The sequence below is a fragment of the Spermophilus citellus genome (genome assembly GCF_964194105.1).
Source record: "Spermophilus citellus genome assembly, chromosome: 1".
In the NCBI taxonomy this organism is placed as follows: Eukaryota; Metazoa; Chordata; class Mammalia; order Rodentia; family Sciuridae; genus Spermophilus; species Spermophilus citellus.
This window is the reverse complement of record NC_138182.1, coordinates 76,412,295-76,433,162: the sequence shown is the minus strand read 5'-3', so window position 1 is coordinate 76,433,162 and position 20,868 is coordinate 76,412,295.

Here is a 20,868-nt window from a genome sequence, read left to right as displayed (position 1 = left end):
CCAGCTACCGGGGGCGTGGCTACCAGAGGGCAAGCAAATTTGCTGGGGGTTCTCAGCCCCAAGCTCTACAAACTTAGGGTCTGAGGGAGGAAAACAGGGAGAGTGTGCCCAGGCATTCATGAAAACAGGGCTCCCAGGAGCACCAGACCTGACGTGTAGCCAGTATTGTGGTGAGTGTCACTGGTGAGCGAGGCCTGGCTTGAGGAAAAGTGGGGAAGTGACTAGACACAAGAGAAGGCCATAAGCACTCAGGATTGGAGACCCTCCCAGTCTGGGAGGAAGAGCTACTGCACAGTGATTGGTTCCCGCCTATTGAGAGGAGAAGCTTGGCCCAGTGGGCACAGCTCCACCTACTGGAAGAGAAGTTAATCAAACTCTAAGATGGCATTTATTAATTTTTTTTTAATTTGGGTTTTTTTCATTTTCATTTTTTTGTGGTTGTTGTTTTTTAAATTTTTTAATTTTTTTAAATTTTTTTTATTTTTTTTTAATTTTAATTTTCATTTTTTTATTATTATTATTTTTTTAAAAAATTCTTTTTTTATTTTCTATTTTTTCTTTTGTCTTTTCATTTCTTTTCAATTCTCTTATTCCCCCTTCCTTAAATTCTACCTGATTACTCTCATTCTCTATAGTGACTTCTTCGCTTCCCTTCTAATACCTTTCCTCCCAAGCATCAAATAAATTTATAGGAGTACACAGTAACTCAGCAGTCAAACAGAACAAGAAGTAACATTAGCAGCATGAAAAAGCAAGGAAGAAAAGGAGTACAAACAATGCAGGACAGCCTATATATTCAGGAGGACCTAGAGTCATCAGAAAAATGGTCATATAAAGAACTCAAGGAATACCTTAGACAGATGGAATGAAACCTTAAAGAGGATACGAGACAGCAAATTCAAACAGTGAAAGAATACATTGAAAATGAATTACATAAACAGATAAAAGAAGAAGTTAAGCATCTTTATCAGGAGATAGAGATTATAAAAAAATCAAACAATAATTCTAGAAATGAAAGAAACTATAAACCAAATTAAAAACTCAAATGAGAGTATCACTAACAGAGTGGAGCAAGTAGAAGCCAGAACGTCAGATAATGAAGACAAAATATATCATCTTGAAAAGAGTCTAGCCAACTCAGAAAGGCTGGTAAAAAATCACGAAAAAAACATCCAAGAGATATGGGATAACATAAAAAAACCAAACTTAAGAGTCATCGGGATAGAGGAAGGTACAGAGATTCAAACCAAGGGAATGAGTAACCTGCTGAATGAAATAATTACAGAAAACTTTCCAGAAATAAAAAAGGAAATGGATATACAAATTGTAGATGCATACAGGACACCAAGCACACAAAATCACAGTAGACCAACGCCAAGACACATTGTTATGAAGATATCCAATATACAAAACAAAGAGAAAATATTAAAAGCTACAAGAGAAAGGAGGCAGATTACATTCAGGGGTAAACCAATAAGGTTAACAATGGATTTTTCATCACAGACGCTGAAAGCGAGAAGATCCTGGAACAACATATTTCAAACACTGAAAGACAATGGATGCCAACCAAGAATTCTGTATCCAGCAAAATTAAGCTTCAGGTATGACAACAAAATAAAAATCTTTCATGATAAACAAAAGCTAAAAGAATTTGCAGCCAGAAAACCAACATTGCAAAGCGTCTTCAGCAAAACACTACAGGAGGAAGAAATGAAAAACAATAACCAAAACCATCAGTGGGAAGTGCCTCGGTAAAGACAGAGGGCAGGGGGAAAGTTAATCATGGAGAAACAAACTAAATTAGAAAAAAAAAGATAAATAATCAAACATGGCTCGAAGTACAAACCATATATCAATAGTAACTCTAAACGTTAATGGCTTAAACTCTCCAATTAAGCGACATAGGCTGGTAACATGGATTAAGAAAACAAACCCAACAATATGCTGCCTCCAGGAGACACATATGATTGGAAAAGACATACACAGGCTGAAGGTGAAAGGTTGGGAAAAAAATATACCATGCACACGGTCCTCGTAAGCAAGCAGGGGTGGCCATTCTCATATCGAATAAAATCGACTTCAAGACTAAGTTAATCAAAAGGGATAAGGAAGGACATTATATACTGTTAAAAGGAACCATTCACCAACAAGACATAACAATTATCAATATTTATGCACCAAATAATGGTGCTGCGACATTCATAAAACAAATTCTCTTCAAGTTCAAGAATCAAATAGACCACAACACAATAATTATGGGTGACTTCAACACACATCTCTCACCATTGGACAGATCCTCCAAACAAAAGTTGAATAAAGAAACTATAGAACTCAATATCACAATCAATAACCTAGACTTAACTGACATATATAGAATATATCAACCATCATCAAGTGGATATACTTTTTTCTCAGCAGCACATGGATCCTTCTCAAAAATAGACCATATATTATGCTATAGGTCAACACTCAGTAAATATAAAGGGGTGGAGATAATACCATGCATTTTATCTGATCATAATGGAATGAAACTGGAAATCAATGATAAAAGAAGGAAGGAAAAATCCTACATCACATGGAAAATGAACAATATGCTACTGAATGATCAATGGGTTACAGAAGACATAAAGGAGGAAATCAAAAAATTCTTAGAGATAAATGAAAATACAGACACAACATACCGGAATATATGGGACACAATGAAAGCAGTTTTAAGAGGGAAATTCGTCGCCTGGAGGTCATTCCTCAAAAAAAGGAAAAACCAACAAATAAATGAGCTCACACTTCATCTCAAAGCCCTAGAAAAGGAAGAGCAAAACAAAAGCAAATATAGCAGAAGGCAAGAAATAATTAAAATCAGAGCAGAAATCAACGAAATTGAAACAAAAGAAACTATTGAAAAAATTAACAAAACTAAGAGTTGGTTCTTCAAAAAAATAAATAAGATCGGCAGACCCTTAGCCATGCTAATGAAGAGAAGAAGAGAGAGAACTCAAATTACTATCATACGGGATGAAAAAGGCAATATCACAACAGATGCTACAGAAATACAGAAGACAATTAGAAATTATTTTGAAAACCTATATTCCAATAAAATAGAAGATAGTGAAGACATCGATAAATTTCTTAAGTCATATGATTTGCCCAGACTGAGTCAGGAGGATACACACAACTTGAACAGACCAATATCAATGGATGAAATAGAAGAAGCAATCAAAAGACTACCAAGCAAGAAAAGCCCAGGACCGGATGGGTATACAGCGGAGTTTTACAAAACCTTTAAAGAAGAATTAATACCAATTCTTTCAAGTTATTTCAGGAAATAGAAAAAGAGGGAGCTCTGCCAAACTCATTCTATGAGGCCAACATCACCCTGATTCCGAAACCAGACAAAGACACCTCAAAGAAAGAAAACTACAGACCAATATCTCTGATGAACCTAGATGCAAAAATCCTCAATAAAATTCTGGCAAATCGGATACAAAGGCACATCAAAAAAATTGTGCACCATGATCAAGTAGGATTCATCCCTGGGATGCAAGGATGGTTCAATATACGGATCAATAAATGTTATTCACCACATCAATAGACTTAAAGATAAGAACCGTATGATCATCTCGATAGACGCAGAAAAAGCATTCGACAAAGTACAGCATCCCTTTATGTTCAAAACATTAGAAAAACTAGGGATAACAGGAACTTACCTCAACATTGTAAAAGCTATCTATGCTAAGCCTCAGGCTAGCATCATTCTGAATGGAGAAAAATTGAAGGCATTCCCTCTAAAATCTGGAACAAGACAGGAATGACCTCTATCACCACTTCTATTCGATATAGTTCGCAAAACACTGGCCAGAGAAATTATACAGATGAAAGAAATTAAAGGCATAAAAATAGGAAAAGAAGAACTTAAATTATCACTATTTGTGGATGACATGAAGGGTCTACAAAAGGGTCTACAAAAAATGTACTAGAACTAATAAATGAATTCAGCAAAGTGGCAGGATGTAAAATCAACACGCATAAATCAAAGGCATTTCTGTATATCAGCGACAAAACTTCTGAAACGGAAATGAGGAAAAACACGCCATTCACAATATCCTCAAAAAAAAAATAAAATACTTGGGAATCAACCTAACAAAAGAGGTGAAAGATTTATACAAAACTACAGAACCCTAAAGAGAGAGATAGAAGAAGATCTTAGAAGATGGGAAAATGTACCCTGTTCATGGATAGGCAGAACTAACATCATCAAAATGGCGATATTACCCAAAGTTCTCTACAGGTGTAATGCGATGCCCATTAAAATCCCAACGGCATTTCTTGTAGAAATAGATAAAGCAATCGTGAAATTCATATGGAAAAACAAAAGACTCAGAATAGCAAAAGCAATTCTAAGCAGAAAGTGTGAATCTGGAGGTATAGCGATACCAGAGGTCAAACTGTACTACAAAGCAATAGTAACAAAAACAGTGTGGTACTGGTACCAAAACAGGCGGGTGGACCAATGGTATAGAATAGAGGACACAGAGACTAATCCACAAAGTTACAACTATCTTATATTTGATAAAGGAGCTAAAAGCATGCAATGGAGGAAGGATAGCATCTTCAACAAATGGTGCTGGGAAAACTGGAAATCCATATGCAACAAAATGAAACTGAATCCCCTCCTCTCACCATAAACAAAAGTTAACTCAAAATGGATCAAGGAGCTTGATATCAAATCATAGACTCTGTGTCTGATAGAAGAAAAAGTTGGCTCCAATCTACATATTGTGGGGTCGGGCTCGAAATTCCTTAATAGGACACCCGTAGCACAAGAGTTAATAACAAGAATCAACAAATGGGACTTACTTAAACTAAAAAGCTTTTTCTCAGCAAGAGAAACAATAAGAGAGGTAAATAGGGAGCCTACATCCTGGGAACAAATCTTTACTCCTCACACTTCAGATAGAGCCCTAATATCCAGAGTATACAAAGAACTCAAAAAATTAGACTATAAGATAACAAATAACCCAATCAACAAATGGGCCAAGGACCTGAACAGACACTTCTCAGAGGAGGACATACAATCAATCAACAAGTACATGAAAAAATGCTCACCATCTCTAGCAGTCAGAGAAATGGAAATCAAAACCACCCTAAGATACCATCTCACTCCAGTAAGATTGGCAGCCATTATGAAGTCAAACAACAAGTGCTGGCGAGGATGTGGGGAAAAGGGTACTCTTGTACATTGTTGGTGGGACTGCACATTGGTGCGGCCAATTTGGAAAGCAGTATGGAGATTCCTGGGAAAGCTGGGAATTGAACCACCATTTGACCCAGCTATGCCCTTCTTGGACTATCCCCTGAAGACCTTAAAAGAGCGTACTACAGGGATACTGCCACATCGATGTTCATAGCATCACAATTCACAATAGCTAGACTGTGGAACCAACCCAGATGCCCTTCAATAGATGAATGGATAAAAAAATGTGGCATTTATACACCATGGAGTACTACGCAGCACTAAAAAATGACAAAATCATGGAATTTGCAGGGAAATGGATGGCTCTAGAGCAGATTATGCTTAGTGAAGCTAGCTAATCCCTAAAAAACAAATACCAAATGTCTTCTTTGATATAACGAGAGCAACTAAGAACAGAGCAGGGAGGAAGAGCAGGAAAAAAAGATTAACATTAAACAGAGACATGAGGTGGGAGGGAAAGGGAGAAAAAAAGGGAAATTGCATGGAAATGGGGGGAAACCCTCATTTCTATACAAAATTACATATAAGAGGTTGTGAGGGGAATGGGAAAATAAACAAGGAGAGAAATGAATTACAGTAGATGGGGTAGAGAGAGAAGATGGGAGGGTAGGGGAGGGGGGTAGTAGAGGATAGGAAAGGTAGCACAATACAACAGTTACTAATATGGCATTATGTAAAATTATGGATGTGTAACCAATGTGATTCTGCAATCTGTATTTGGGGTAAAAATGGGAGTTCATAACCCACTTGAATCTAATGTATAAAATATGATATGTCAAGAGCTTTGTAATGTTTTGAACAACCAATAAAAAAGGAAAAAGAAAAAAAATCAAAAAATAAAATCAAAAAAATAAATAAATAAAAATAAAAATGATCATCCAAAAAAACAAATGTTATTATCTATCTTTTCACATTGTTTTGGGGCTGATTTATTGCTGAATCTTCTCACACTGGATGAACGTGTATTTAATCTTATAAACCTTCTAAGAGTCTCTGCCTGTTAAGAAATCTAATAAATTTCATTACTGAAGTTAATTCTATCCCTACCCCATCTTCCCAGCTGAACTGCCTGCTATCTTATCTGGATTGCAGTATCTCATGAGCATGTCTACAATTCTTCTTTGTTTTGAGAGAACATGGAAACTTCTTGCTTATCCTTTGTCATTTTCATCAGGGATTTTGATTCCTGCTTAAAATTTATGTGAGATCCACACAGTAATATTCTGGTTCTCAAAATAATTCTATACTTAAGTAAATATGCTTTAATTATAAATTTTACTGATAAAAATAATGTATGCCATATAATCTACAAATAATTAAAAAACACACAATACAGTTAATTGTAAATTCCTTATAGACAATTGACCCTTAACATAGGCCTTTGCTTTCTGAGGGCCATTGCCAAGTAGGAATGATGCATCAAAATTTCCTTGCCAGCGTACCCCATGTTGCTTAGAGGAAGGACTCGTGGAAATGGACTTGCCTTGGACATTCGCTGTGACATTGCATGTATGTTTGAGAAAGGTGACCCTGCTCAAGGACCAGGGTGGATCCAGGTTTAGGGTGTACCCTGCAGGTTTTAGGAAGTATCCTGCTCCTTGGGTTTAGGGCGTTCCAGGTTTAGGACAATCTGGGTTTAGGGCAGTTCCAGGTTTAAGGTTATTCCTGCTGGGAATAGGGCGTATCCTGCTGCCTGAGTTCCCGTTGAGTTCTCGTGGGATTCAGAAAGTATTTGGAAAAAAGCCTGGTGGGGTACATGATTTTGGGCGGAGAACGTGGATTTCCCGAGAAGGTGTTTGTAGAGGGCCGGTGTGAGTTCGGGAATAAAGAATTGCTGTTTGAATCTACAAAGCTGTGAGTGGCTCGTGATCTTGTGCCCAGCCAGACTGCGGCATTTGCTAATTTTTCACAAACTTTTTTCTCTTGATATCCCATAGTTCCAACTGATACATTTTGTTCCAATAGGGCTGATGGTGTTTTTGTTTTGTTTTTGTTTTTGTTTTTACATTAAAGAGACAAAAGAAAAATTGGTGAATAATCATATGTTATAATTTTACTCATGACATAAGTAACTTCTTTGTTGAATTCAATGATGGTTTTAAATTCTTAAAGTGTGTATAAAATAGCAGATTCTGAATGCATCCCAGTCCAGAAATCTGTTCCTTTTGTGTAATTTTTAGCACTTAGAATGCAAAGTCCTATCCTATGTAATCCATTGCAATGTCTCTATTATTCTCCAGCCTTCATATGAGAACCACTCATATGAAGAGTCTTTCAGTTGTCCATAATGAGGGCAATGGTTCACTATGGATTTCATCTTTGGCAGGCCTGAGAAAATATCAGGAAGTGCTGAGTTGTGAAATTCTACCATTTCTGCTGACCTTATTCTGGCTCTTCAGAAATAAATTTGTGAATGGGTTTATCTTTCACTTGGTAAGAGTTAATAGGAGTGGAATGGAAGAAAGTGTTGAATAGGTATATTCATTTCCAATTTAAGTTCTTCAGAAATTTTACAAAACTACATTCTTTTTTGTTTTTTTTGTTTGTTTGTTTGAGCAAAGTCTTTTCTGTAGGAAGAGGGATTTCAGGCTCTCTGTGACCCAGCAGCAACTTCCCTGGAGTAATACATATTCCTGAGCATGAAGCTGGAACCAGTAGAGAAGGGACATGGTCTGTGATGCATAGGTAAGGGAATAGGGCACAGTGCTGCCATGTTTAGTTTACAGGATTTCATATCTGGAGTTTTAACACAAAAACAAGATGATTCAGATACATTCCCCATGGTGAGAATCCTGTCACTATAATTAAGATGACACAAATTTAAATCACATCTCGCCTCTCAATGAAAGGGACTTAAGTAAATTATTTAATCAGTTAGAGCCCCTTCTTCTGAAGGTCTAGTTTCTTAGACGGAGCAGCTACTGGTTCCTCTAGTAGTACAAACTGCATATGGTCATTGTGGGACTAACCAGCTTTGAATCCTGTAAGCCAATCTAATATATAATTTAGATAGATAGATAGATAGATAGATAGATAGATAGATAGATAGATAGATAGATAATCTCCATACATCATATTGGTTTGGTTTATCTGGAGAATCCTGACTAATACAATCAACAGCAGCATCATCACTATCATTTCAAGACCACTATCAACATCCACCACCCCCATGAGCCTATGTTTTAAAATAATCAAGATCCTTTTCTAATCCTCATTTTCTCCCTCTGAAATCAGAACCTTCACATCCAGAATTCAAGGAGAAATCATTTCTGCTCCCAAGCCCACTGGTTTAAGAGCAGTTGATTCAATAGAAGAGTGACTTTATTGATAATCCATCAATCCCTGAGGCATCTGCTACAGCTCACCAACTTTCTCCTTGTATGTGGAGTAAAAGCCAAATTTCATTACTTGTAGATATTAAGAGGTAAGTTAGAATGCAGTCAGCTAGGATCTGACCTCTGTTTGAGAACCCAGAGATAGAAATATATTGAGGCAGCTGGCTCATAGGTGGCCCCAGACAAACAGGTAGACCAGCATGGACAGTATCCTTCTGGTATTATGATAGTGTAGTCAGGTAAATAAGCTGTCCTCCAGTCCTGCCTCTCCTATGTGGCCTTGAGAACCTCATCTCAACTCTCTGCCTTTATTTACTCATGAGGAGGTTGGACCAGATCTATGGGTGTTAAGTTGTGCTCTTTAAGCCCTTGGGTACCATACAAGGAAACTTGGGTACTGCTTGCAGGGCATCATGGGATTATAGGAACCCCTAAGCCCTATTTCCCTCAAGCCAAAAAGAGCTACTTCACTCTGACCCAAATTTCATTACTTGAAATTTTGATTACTGGATGATTATAAGATCCTAAAAAAATGAATGTATGCAGCTCCCAGAAAAGCAGGGCTGGAGTCTCTCACTGCTTCACTCTTTCACAAGGACATTATGGGTTCCCACTACATATCGGGCATTATGCCAGGTAATGTTGCTACAGAGGAGGGCAGACCAACCAGATCCTTCTCCCATGTGCTTAGAGTGCTATAGAAAGAGATGCACAATATATAAACACAGATGGCTCCGGGTTCATGTCTAGAATAAAGCAGGACAGTGTAGGAGAGCACTGAGCAGTAGACAGATACCATTGAGGAAAACGCTGGAAGTAGTCCTTAAATAAATGAAAACAAAAGAAAGTATGTGGTGACTACAAGTAGACTAAGTGTGACTAAGTAAGGAAGGATGGAGCTCAGGGCATGGCACTGATGTCCTCTGAGCCCTTCCTGCTCTGAAGTCCATGACTTTTACATCAGCATTTCCATCAACAGCACACCCACAAGTATCACTGATGAGGAGGAAAATTCCTCAACAGTCCTTTAGAGCTTTGTACCAGAGATTCTTCCCCTATGAGTTTAGCCCCAACTGCCAGCCACTGGCCTTGAATGAGTCATGTATGGGTAAATGAATAGGCTTCTGCATTTGTGACTGATACACAGATTCACTGTGAAAAGTGTATTAAGCCACATGGACATAGGGCACCTCTCAAAGACACAGTCCTCACTGCACCCGCAAAGATAACAATGCTGAACAGAGTTCCAGGAAAAAGGACATTAAACCCTATGTAGGACAGATGAAGCCCCAGGCCTAGCCCACAGGGGAGTTATACAAATGATAGTTGGCTTGTGATATGGGTAGTCTGGGGGCTGGTCTGGAACTTTTAAGTTCAGCCCTTAGGAACATGAGTTTGGATTTTTACCTCTCTGCCTCCACCAGGTCCCTTTATCTTGAAGGAAAAACATGGTGCTTATTTGATGCTTAAGGTACGGAAGTGTGAATGAGGAATTATACCAAGCCCATGTGCACAGGCCCTGCCGGAGACTTCCCTGAGATCTCCTGCAGGCTATTGGGTGAACTCTCTCCTCAATTTCCTTGACAGATAGAAACTGAGACAGAAAAGAGGATCCCATAGCCAGCTTGTCCAACCTGATAGGCTGCAACCCCAGCATGTTGTTAGAGAAGGACCGGGGTAGGAAAACTAGACACAGAGCAGGTCCCACCCCTCTTGCTCTGATGCTCTCAGAGAGGTCACATTTCCTGGGTGCCTTGGGGGACATCCTGGGTCAGGTTACCCAGCTTGAATCATAGGCTCCTGTCTAAACAAACCAAGGTTCCTGTGCATTCTCTGGCCCAGCCTTTTCTACTGCTGTAGAATGCCACAGCCTAAGCTCTTGATGTCCCTGGCCCCTCTGCTTGCTGTCATCAATGCAGGTGAGTTAAAAACCAGGAAGGTAAAATCCAAGCCTCCATGCCTGGGCACACACTGTATGTAGGACACAAACCTCCACCTGCTTCTATCAGCCTCTGGTCAGCTTCATGCATTCTTCAGACTGATGCTTTCAGATGAGCACTCATGGATCAGAGAGGTAAGTCTTGAGGCCATGGGTAGGTCAGCAACAAGACTCAGGACTAGGTAAGAAGCAGCTATGGCCTTCAATGCTGCTGGGGAAATTCCCTGAGGAAGCAGCAGGAGTGGGCACTGCTGGTGATATATGAATCTGTCTCATCTGCACTGTGTCTGAAGGCATTACTCTCTCCCCTGACCCAAGTGCAGAGTCGCTGCATACAGCATGCTTCCTTTTCAAGTCCTCAAGGACGACTCATTCCCTCTCTGGTCCCTTCTACTCTGTACTTTCCCTGGGGCCATGCAGCCTTGAAGGGTTTTTTTCCTGCCCTGATGGAGATTAAAGTTTCCCTAAAATTCTATGTCTGCACTGGATAGCAAGAAACCACACTCTGCTTCATATTAAAGGGTTACCTGTAGCTTATTTTATCAAACCAATGTGGGTGGGTGTGTGGGTGTATGTGTGTGTATATATATACATGTGTGTGCATACTCACACACACACATGCACGTTTGTGTACCCTTGTTCATTTATTTCCCACAATTCTCAGAGGTAGATATATTGGTCCATTTTACACATGACAAAATAACCTGAGAGAAACTGCTAACCTGCCCCAAGTCACACTGAAAGTGCTGGAAGAGCTTCTTTGAGTCGGGTCTCTCTACCCCCAGTGATTGTAGCCTGCCTGCTGAGGCCCAGAGCATCCAGGGCCCTGTGAGGAATTGCTGGTTGTTTTTGAAGTAAATCTCAGCTGACATTCCTTGGTCAGTCTCTGATCTCAGAGGAGGCTGTGAGCTGCCTTAGTAGAACAGATGTGGTTTGGGGGACTGAAGAAGGCGGAGAAGCCAATCTCAGGCCATCTAAACTGTGGGGGAGTCCAGACAGTATCCCAGCCCACCATACCAGCTCTCCCACTGGGGCCCATGTTGGCTTATCAGTTACTTGACCCCACTACCCTGAGATTCCCTACATGTAAAATGAGAGGACTGACAAGCCATGAGGTAAGATGTCAGCTTTGTTCTTCCATGGTGTTGACTGCAGGGCATTGAGCTCCTGGAAATTCTAGCACAGGATGGCCACAAGGCCATTGTGGCTTCTTCACTGTGTCAGGTTTCCAGGGTCCTAGGGTTCTCCGCTGATACTGGCCCTTGTTACATGATCTCTCTGCTTTTCCCTTCCTGTACTTTATGGTGCTGTCACCCACACAGCCATCCTCAGCATGGCTACTATACCCTACACGCTTACCAAAGGCTCTTATGACTTCGATTTGTCAGAAATTGAAGTTCTACACTGAAGTGACAACTCCAGTCCAGATGCCAGCTCAGAGGGACTCTGCAGAAGAATAGGGAGCAGGGTATTAATACCAACTCTGTTCTCCCCAGGGCTGGCCGCCTTCTTCCCCTGTAGTGGGATCAACTGCCTCCTCCTATGCCTCCTCACTTGCTCTCCAGGCCAGAACTCCACAGCAAGGGACTGCGTGAACTGTCCTGCAGGCTTCTCGTAAGGATCAGACACCTGTTCCCAGGAGGATGGAAGGGAGGGCATGGGGAGCCTGGCAGGTCCTCTTCATAATAGCCCCAAGTGTGAAGGGCTATCAGGGAGACGATCATTGCTGTCCCAGCCCTGAGTGTCCCAAGTATGGTGGAATGATCCCCCAGGGTCCACCCAGGACATAGACCTCAATAGAATGTAGGATGATAAGAAGGGTGTGCTGATCTTGCTCTGCTCCTCATCTGCTCTGTGACCTGGGTAAGTCTTCAACCGGAAAGCCTGGAAAGTAGGACTGGTATTCAGAGACATGTTCCCAAGTGATTCCTTCTCCTGCTTCTGGGGCCCCTCCTCACCCTAGATGAAGGACGCCATGCCTTAGCCCAGGATCCCACAATTCCAGCTTCTTCTCTCTGGGCCCCCAGGATGAAACCTAAATGGTCAGCCTTTTCTGGGGAACCTGTGCTGGCTAATGCCTTAAGGCAGGGCATTACCATGAGCTGGATGGGATGGACCCTGTCCCCAAGCCCTTCACAATGACCATTGTGAAGTTGGGAACATTCTCCTGTCTCCTTCTACTCATCCTAGTGGGATTTTCAAGTTCGGGACACTCTCCTGTCTCCTTCTACTCATCCTAGTGGGATTGTCCAGTTAGGGACACTCTCCTGTCTCCTTCTACTCATCCCAGTGGGGACAACAGAAAGTGGGCCAGGTGACAGTATACCCAGGCCATGGGAAGAGCCTTGCAGCCATATATGCTCACATCATGGCCAAGTTGATCTGGGTTTAATAGCCCGCCTGAAATAGGAGGTAAGGCTCTCTTCAGGCTCTTGGCTTCCTTTGGCCTTTGCAGTTGTCTGGGTGACAAGACACCTCCATGGATGTGCTCCACAAGAACCTGTAGGTGGCATCTGAGACTCACAGACATCAAGAATAGCCAGGTGATTCAGAGTGTGGGGTGGGGTTGAAGCTCTGTCATTATTCCTCGGGGGAGGAGGGGAATGGAGATCATTGGAAAGAACTCAGAAAAGGCTAAATCTTCAAGTATCAAAACTAAACCTCATCATCCCTAATTTGTATAAACCTAAAGCAGTAACCCTGTCCTTGGGGAGCAGCCCACACCTCCACTTACCCATCCAAGGACATGTATATTAGGTGTAACATGGAAACCACTTCAACACACCTGGAATGCTGCTATGGCATCAATGAGATGATGAACATGCAAGTGTTGGGAGGTTCAGAGCCACTGTTTCCATGTGTCATGCAATGAAGGGAAATGCCATGAAGACTGGAGCAACAGAGATGTGAACGTCCATGGTGGCCACCCCATGACTTGGCCATGGCCCTCACATACCATATGTCACCATTGTGTGGGTCAGGAAGTCCTCTGAACCCTAATGCTAGCTGACCCTCAGAGCCAGGTCCTAGCAACAGCTACAGGGGATGGAACTGCAGGTCCCTCATAGAGTCCTAGGAGGAGGTGAGGACCTCCCTTATCCACAAACTGAACGGACCACAGAAATAAACTCCTCCTCACTGTCACATGAGGAGGCTATATTCTGTTAACAGATGAAACTGGAGGACAAAGAAGTTAAGGGTCCACAAGGACACTCAGCAAAGCAGACACCTAAACTGAGGCAACAACTTGTAGCAGTATCCAGGTATAAGTGTGGTGCAGAATCCAGCTGCCCTCTCACCCTGGGGTTCCTTCTTGTTCCTCAGAAGTGCCCATTTAGACAGAAGCCAAGTCCACAGCAGGCCAGCTGTGCCGTCTTCCCTCTGGGTTACTTCCTCACAGGCAGAGGTGTGGGATGCCAGCCCTGCCACAAAGGTAGGTAATGCTGGGGTGGGGGACCTGGTGACATCTGGGAAGGAGTAGAGAACAGGGTGGACTGGGAGAGTCCTCAGGTTATGGATTAATCAGTTTTTTATGACAAAATATAGGTAAACTTTTAAAATGTTTACTTAGCTCAAGTTTTAGAAGCTGAAAATCCAACCTTGGGCAGCTCCATTTGTTCAATGGCATCATGGTGGAAGCTCATGCAAGAGGGGTCACATGGCAAACAGGAAAGCAGAGAGTGATTCAGTGGTCAGGTTCACCCTTTTGTCTTCTTTTTTTTTTTCTTTTGGAAATGGGATCTTTCTATGTTGCCAGAATGGTCTTCAACTCTTGATCTCAAGGAATGCTCCTGTCTCAGTCTCCCAAGGGATAGGAAGGTTCACATCTTTTTTTTTGAGAGAGAGAGAAAGAGAGAGAGAGAGAGAGAGAGAATTTTAATATTTATTTTTTAGTTTTTGGCGGACACAACATCTTTGCTTATAAGTGTGCTGAGGATCGAACCCAGGCTGCACGCATGCCAGGCGAGCGCGCTACCGCTTGAGCCACATCCCCAGCCCCAGGTTCACATCTTTATAACAATTCTCTCTCCTAAAAACTGACTGAAGTCCCACGAGAACTATATTATTTCCTCCCAAGGGCAGAGCCCTTGATAACCTAAGTACTTTGCACTCAGGGATACCTCCTAAATACTAAACCAATACTCTCCTAAATACTCTGAGGACCAAGATGCTAACACATGAACCCTTGGGAGACACAACCATATCCAAACCATATCACATCGCAGGGCTTGAACTGGACTGTATACTTCCAGAGCTCAGGTGGTCTCTGAGGGGCAGAGTTCAGCTACCCCTGGCACCCACACATGGGTCATAAGGCATGGAAACAGTCTCCCTTCCCACCTCCAGGACTTTAGTGAATGCAGAAATGACAATGATCATGCAGAAAGAAGGGAAGAGTGGAAGGGAGCAGGACATTCAGCATGGTTGAGTCCTGCTTCTGCTTCTTGATATTTGCATGACTTTGGCAGAGTGTTTACAGATCTTAGTATGCAGGTCTTACTTTTGCTTTGTAAAACGTATCCCCAAGGAGATCGTGCTTCTGTGTGTTGCTATAAAAGGAGTTGCATATTCCATCTCAGGTTTCAGTTGTTTGTCTAACAGTGATTTATGGATGCTGCGCCTTTATTGATTTGTAATAATAGCTTTTGTGTAAATTTCTTAGGATTTTCTTTATACCCTGTCATGTTATCTGTGAATAAAGATGGTTTAACTTCTATCTTTTCAATTGACATATATTTTAATACTTTTTTTTCCTTACTACACTGTCTTTAACCTCTAGTACTATTTTAAATATAAGTGGATAACCTTGCTTTTTCTTTGGGGGAAAATATTCAGCCTGTCACCATAATATATGGTGTTAGTTGTAGTTTATTATCAAAGACTTTAGTCAGATTAAGGAAATTCCCTTCTATTTTTAACTTGCTGAAAATTCCTTCCATAAATGGGTATTTAACTTATGTGTGTGTGTGTGTGTGTGTGTGTGTGTGTGTGTGTGTGTGTGTGTGTGTTTCTGACTCTATTGAGGTGAGCATATTGAATTTAATCCCTTTTGTTCTGATGATGTTGAATCTTATGTTTTTATTGTTACATTAACTGTGCAACTCCACATGGTCATGATCCTTTATCCTTTTTGTACCTGGAATTTGATTTGCTAATATATTTATTTGCTACTATCTTTTTATTAGCTACACATGACATTACAATGATCTTGGCAATTCATACATTTGAATCAGTTGGGGTATAACTTCTCATTTTTCTGATTGTACAGATTGAAGAATCACATTGGTCACACAGTCACCTATATACATACAGCAATCATAATGTCTGTTCTATTCTGCTGCCCTTCCTATACCCACTTCCCCTCCCCTCCCCTCCCTTCCCATCACTTCTTTCTATCCAATCTAATGTGACATGCTTTTTTTTTCTCCTCACAACATCAAACATGTATTCTGTATAATGATGAGGGTCTCCTTCCATCTTCCATGCAACTCTCCTTCTCCCTCCTTTTCCCTCCCACCTTTCTTCTCTATTTAGTGGTAATCTTCTCATGTTCTTCCTTCCTATCCCATTTTGAGACACCCCCCTCCCTTATATCAAAGAAGACATTCAGCATTTGTTTTTTAGGGATTGGCTAACTTCACTTAGCATAATCCTGCTCTAATGCCATCCATTTCCCTGAAAATGCCATGATCTTGTTATTTTTTAGTGCTGGGTAATATTCCATTTTGTATAAATGCCACATTTTTTTAATCCATTCATCTATTGAAGGACATCTAGGTTGGTTCCACAGTCTAGCTATTGTGAATTGTGCTGCTATAAACATTGATGTGGCTGTGTCCCTGTAGTGCGCTCTTTTTAGGTCTTTTGGGTATAGTCCAAGAAGGGGAATAGATGGGTCAAATGATGGTTCCATTCCCAGCTTTCCAACGAATCTCCATACTGCTTTCCAAATTGGCTACACCAATTTGCAGTCCCACCAGCAATGTATGAGTGTACCTTTTTCCCCAAATCCTCGCCAGCACTTATTGTTGTTTGACTTCAAAATGGCTGCCATTTTTATTGGAGTGAGATGGTATCTTAGAGTAGATTTAATTTGCATTTCTCTGATTGCTAGAGATGGTGAGCATTTTTTCATGTATTTGTTGATTGATTGTATAACCTCTTCTGAGAAGTGTCTGTTCAGGTCCTTGGCCCATTTGTTGATTGGGTTATTTGGTTTTTTGTTGTTGTTGTTGTTGTTGTTTAAATTTTTGAGTTCTTTACATACTCTAGAGATTAGAGCTCTATCTGATGTGTGAGGAGTAAAAATTTGTTCCCAGGATGTAGGCTCCCTATTCACCTCACATATTATTTCTCTTGCTGAGAAAAGAATTTTTAGTTTGAATTCATCCCATTTGTTGATTCTTGGTTTTAACTCTTGTGCTATAGGTGTCTTATTAAGGAATTTGGGGCCTGTCCCCATGTGATGAAGATTAAGGCCAACTTTATCTTCTATTAGACACATAGTCTCTGGTTTGGTTCCTAGCTCCTTGATCCATTTTGAGTTGACTTTTGTGCATGATGAGAGAAAGGGATTCAATTTCATTTTGTTGCATATGGATTTCCAGTTCTCCCAGCACTATTTGTTGAAGATGCTATCCTTTCTCCATTGCATGTTTTTAGCACTTTTGACTAATATAAGGTAGTTGTAATTTTGAGGATTTGTCTCTGTGTCCTCTATTCTGTACCATTGGTCTACCCACCTCTTTTGGTACCAGTACCATGCTGTTTTTGTTACTATTGCTCTGTAGTATAGTTTAAAATCTGGAATCATGATACCACCAGTTTCACTCTTTTTGCTTAGAATTACTTTAGCTATTCTGGGTCTCTTATTTTTCCAGATGAATTTCATGATTGCTTTTTCTATTTCTGCAAGGAATGCCATTGGAATTTTGATGGGAATTGCATTGAATCTGTAAAGTGCTTTTGGTAATATGGCCATTTTAACAATATTAATTCTGCCTATCCATGAGCAAAGTGTATCCTTCCATCTTCTAAGGTCTTCTTCTATTTCTTTCTTTAGGGTTCTGTAGTTTTCATTGTATAGATCTTTCACCTCTTTTGTTAAGTTGATTCCCAGGTATTTTTTTGAGGATATTGTGAATTAGGTAGTTGTACTCACTTCCATTTCAGAGAATTTGTCACTGATATACAGGAATTCCTTTGATTTATGGGTATTAATTTTATATCCTGCCACCTTGCTGAATTCATTTACTAATTCTAGAAGTTTCTTGGTTGAACTTTTGGGGTCTGCTAGGTAGAGGATCATGTCATCAACAAATAGTGCTAAATTAAGTTCTTCTTTTCCTATATTTATGCCTTTAATTTCTTTTGTCTAATTGCTCTGGCTAGTGTTTCAAGAACTATGTTGAATAGAAGTGGTGAGAGAGGACATCCCTGTCTTGTTCCAGATTTTAGAGGGAATGCCTTCAATTTTTCTCCATTTAGAATGATGCTGGCATGAGGCTTAGCATATATACCTTTTACCATGTTGAGGTAATTTCCTGTTATCCCTAATTTTTCTAGTGTTTTGAACACAAAGTGATGTTGTATTTTGTCGAATTGTTGAATTCAATGTTGTATTTTTCTGCATCTATTGAGATGATCATATGGTTCTTATCTTTAAGTCTATTGATGTGATGAATTACATTTATTGATTTCCGTATATTCAACCAGCCTTGCATCCCACGGATAAGTCCCACTTGGTCGTGATGCACGATCTTTTTGATATGTTTTTGTATCCGATTTCCCAGAATTTTATTGAAGATTTTTGCATCTATATTCATTAGGGATATTGGTCTGAAGTTTTCTTTCTTTGAAGTGTCTTTATCTGGTTTTGGAATCAGGGTGATGTTGGCCTCATAGAATGAATTTGGAAGTACTCCCTCTTTTTCTATTTCCTGAAATAGATTGAAGAGTATTGGTATTAGTTCTTCTTTAAAGGTTTTGTAAAACTCTGCTGTATATCCATCCGGTCCTGGGATTTTTTGGTTGGTAGTCTTTTGATGGCTTCTTCTATTTCCTCACTTGATATTGGTCTGTTTAGGTTGTGTATATCATCCTGATTCAGAACATATGCCTTAAGGAATTTATCGATGCCTTCACTATCCTCTATTTTATTAGAGTATAGGGTTTCAAAATAATTTCTAATGATCTTCTGTGTTTCTGAAGTGTCTCTTGTGATGTTGCCTTTTTCATCCCGTAAGCTAGTTATTTGGGTTCTCTCTTTTTTTTAATTATAATTTCCTTATTTATTTATTTATTTATTTATTTATTTATTTTATTGTTGGTCGTTCAAAACATTACATAGTTCTTAATATATCATATTTCACAGTTTGATTCAAGTGAGTTATGAACTCCCATTTTTACCCTGTATACCGATTGCTATATCACATCAGTTACACTTCCATTGATTTACATATTGCCATTCTAGTGACTGATGTATTCTGCTGTCTATCCTATTCTCTACTATCCCCCTTCCCCTCCCCTCCCCTCCCCTCCCCTTTTCTCTCTCTACCCCCTCTACTGTAAATCATTTCTTCCACTTGTATCATTTTTCTCTTACCCCTCCTTTCCTCTTATATGTAATTATGTATAACCCTGAGGATCACCTTCCAATTCCATGCAATTTCCCTTTTCTCTCCCTTTCCCTCCCACCTATCATCCCTGTTTAATTTTAATCTTCTTCTCAAGCTCTTCGTCCCTACCCTGTCCTTGGTTACTCCCCTTATATCAAAGAAGTCATTTGGCATTTGTTTTTTAAGGATTGGCTAGCTTCGCTTAGCATAATCTGCTCTAATGCCATCCATTTCCCTCCAAATTCTATGATTTTGTCATTTCTTAATGCAGAGTAATACTCCATTGTGTATAAATGCCACGTTTTTTTTATTCATTCATCTATTGAAGGGCATCTAGGTTGGTTCCACAATCTTGCTATCGTGAATTGTGCTGCTATGAACATCGATGTAGCAGTGTCCCTGTAGCATGCTCTTATTAGGTCTTTAGGGAATAGACCGAGAAGGGGAATAGCTGGGTCAAATGGTGGTTCCATTCCCAGCTTTCCAAGAAATATCCATACTACTTTCCAAATTGGCTGCACCAATTTGCAGTCCCACCAACAATGAACAAGTGTACCCTTTTCCCCGCATCCTCGCCAGCACTTGTTGTTGTTGGACTTCCTAATGGCTGCCAATCTTACTGGAGTGAGATGGTATCTTAGGGTGGTTTTGATTTGCATTTCTCTGATTGCTAGAGATGGTGAGCATTTTTTCATGTACTTGTTGATTGATTGTATGTCCTCCTCTGAGAAGTGTCTGTTCAGGTCCTTGGCCCATTTGTTGATTGGGTTATTTGTTATCTTATTGTCTAATTTTTTGAGTTCTTTGTATACTCTGGATATTAGGGCTCTATCTGAAGTGTGTGGAGTAAAGATTTGTTCCCAGGATGTAGGCTCCCTGTTTATCTCTCTTATTGTTTCTTTTGCTGAGAAAAAACTTTTTAGTTTGAGTAAGTCCCATTTGTTGATTCTAGTTGTTAACTCTTGCACTATGGGTGTCCTATTGAGGAATTTGGAGCCCGACCCCACAGTATGTAAATCATAGCCAACTTTTTCTTCTATCAAACGCCGTGTCTCTGATTTAATATCAAGTTCCTTGATCCATTTTGAGTTAACTTTTGTGCATAGCAAGAGAAAGGGATTCAGTTTCATTTTGATGCAAATGGATTTCAAGTTTTCCCAGCACCATTTGTTGAAGATGCTATCCTTCCTCCATTGCATGCTTTTAGCTCCTTTATGAAATATAAGATAGTTGTAGTTTTGTGGATTGGTTACTGTGTCCTCTATTCTGTACCATTGGTCCACCCGCCTGTTTTGGTACCAGTACCATGCTGTTTTTGTTACTATTGCTCTGTAGTATAGTTTGAAGTCTGGTATCGCTATACCACCTGATTCACTTTTCCTGCTTAGCATTGTTTTTGTTATTCTGGGTCTTTTATTATTCCATATGAATTTCATGATTGTTTTATCTATTTCTAAAAGAAAGGCTGTTGGGATTTTGATTGGCATAGCATTGAACTTATAGAGAACTTTTCGTAATATCACCATTTTGATGATGTTAGTTCTGCCTATCCATGAACAGGGTATATTTTTCCATCTTCTGAGGTCTTCTTCTATATCTTTCTTTAGGGTTCTGTAGTTTTCATTGTATAGGTCTTCACCTCTTTTGTTAGGTTGATTCCCAAGTGGTTCTCTCTCTTCTTCTCTTTGTTAGCATGGCTAGTGGTCTATCAATCTTATTTATTTT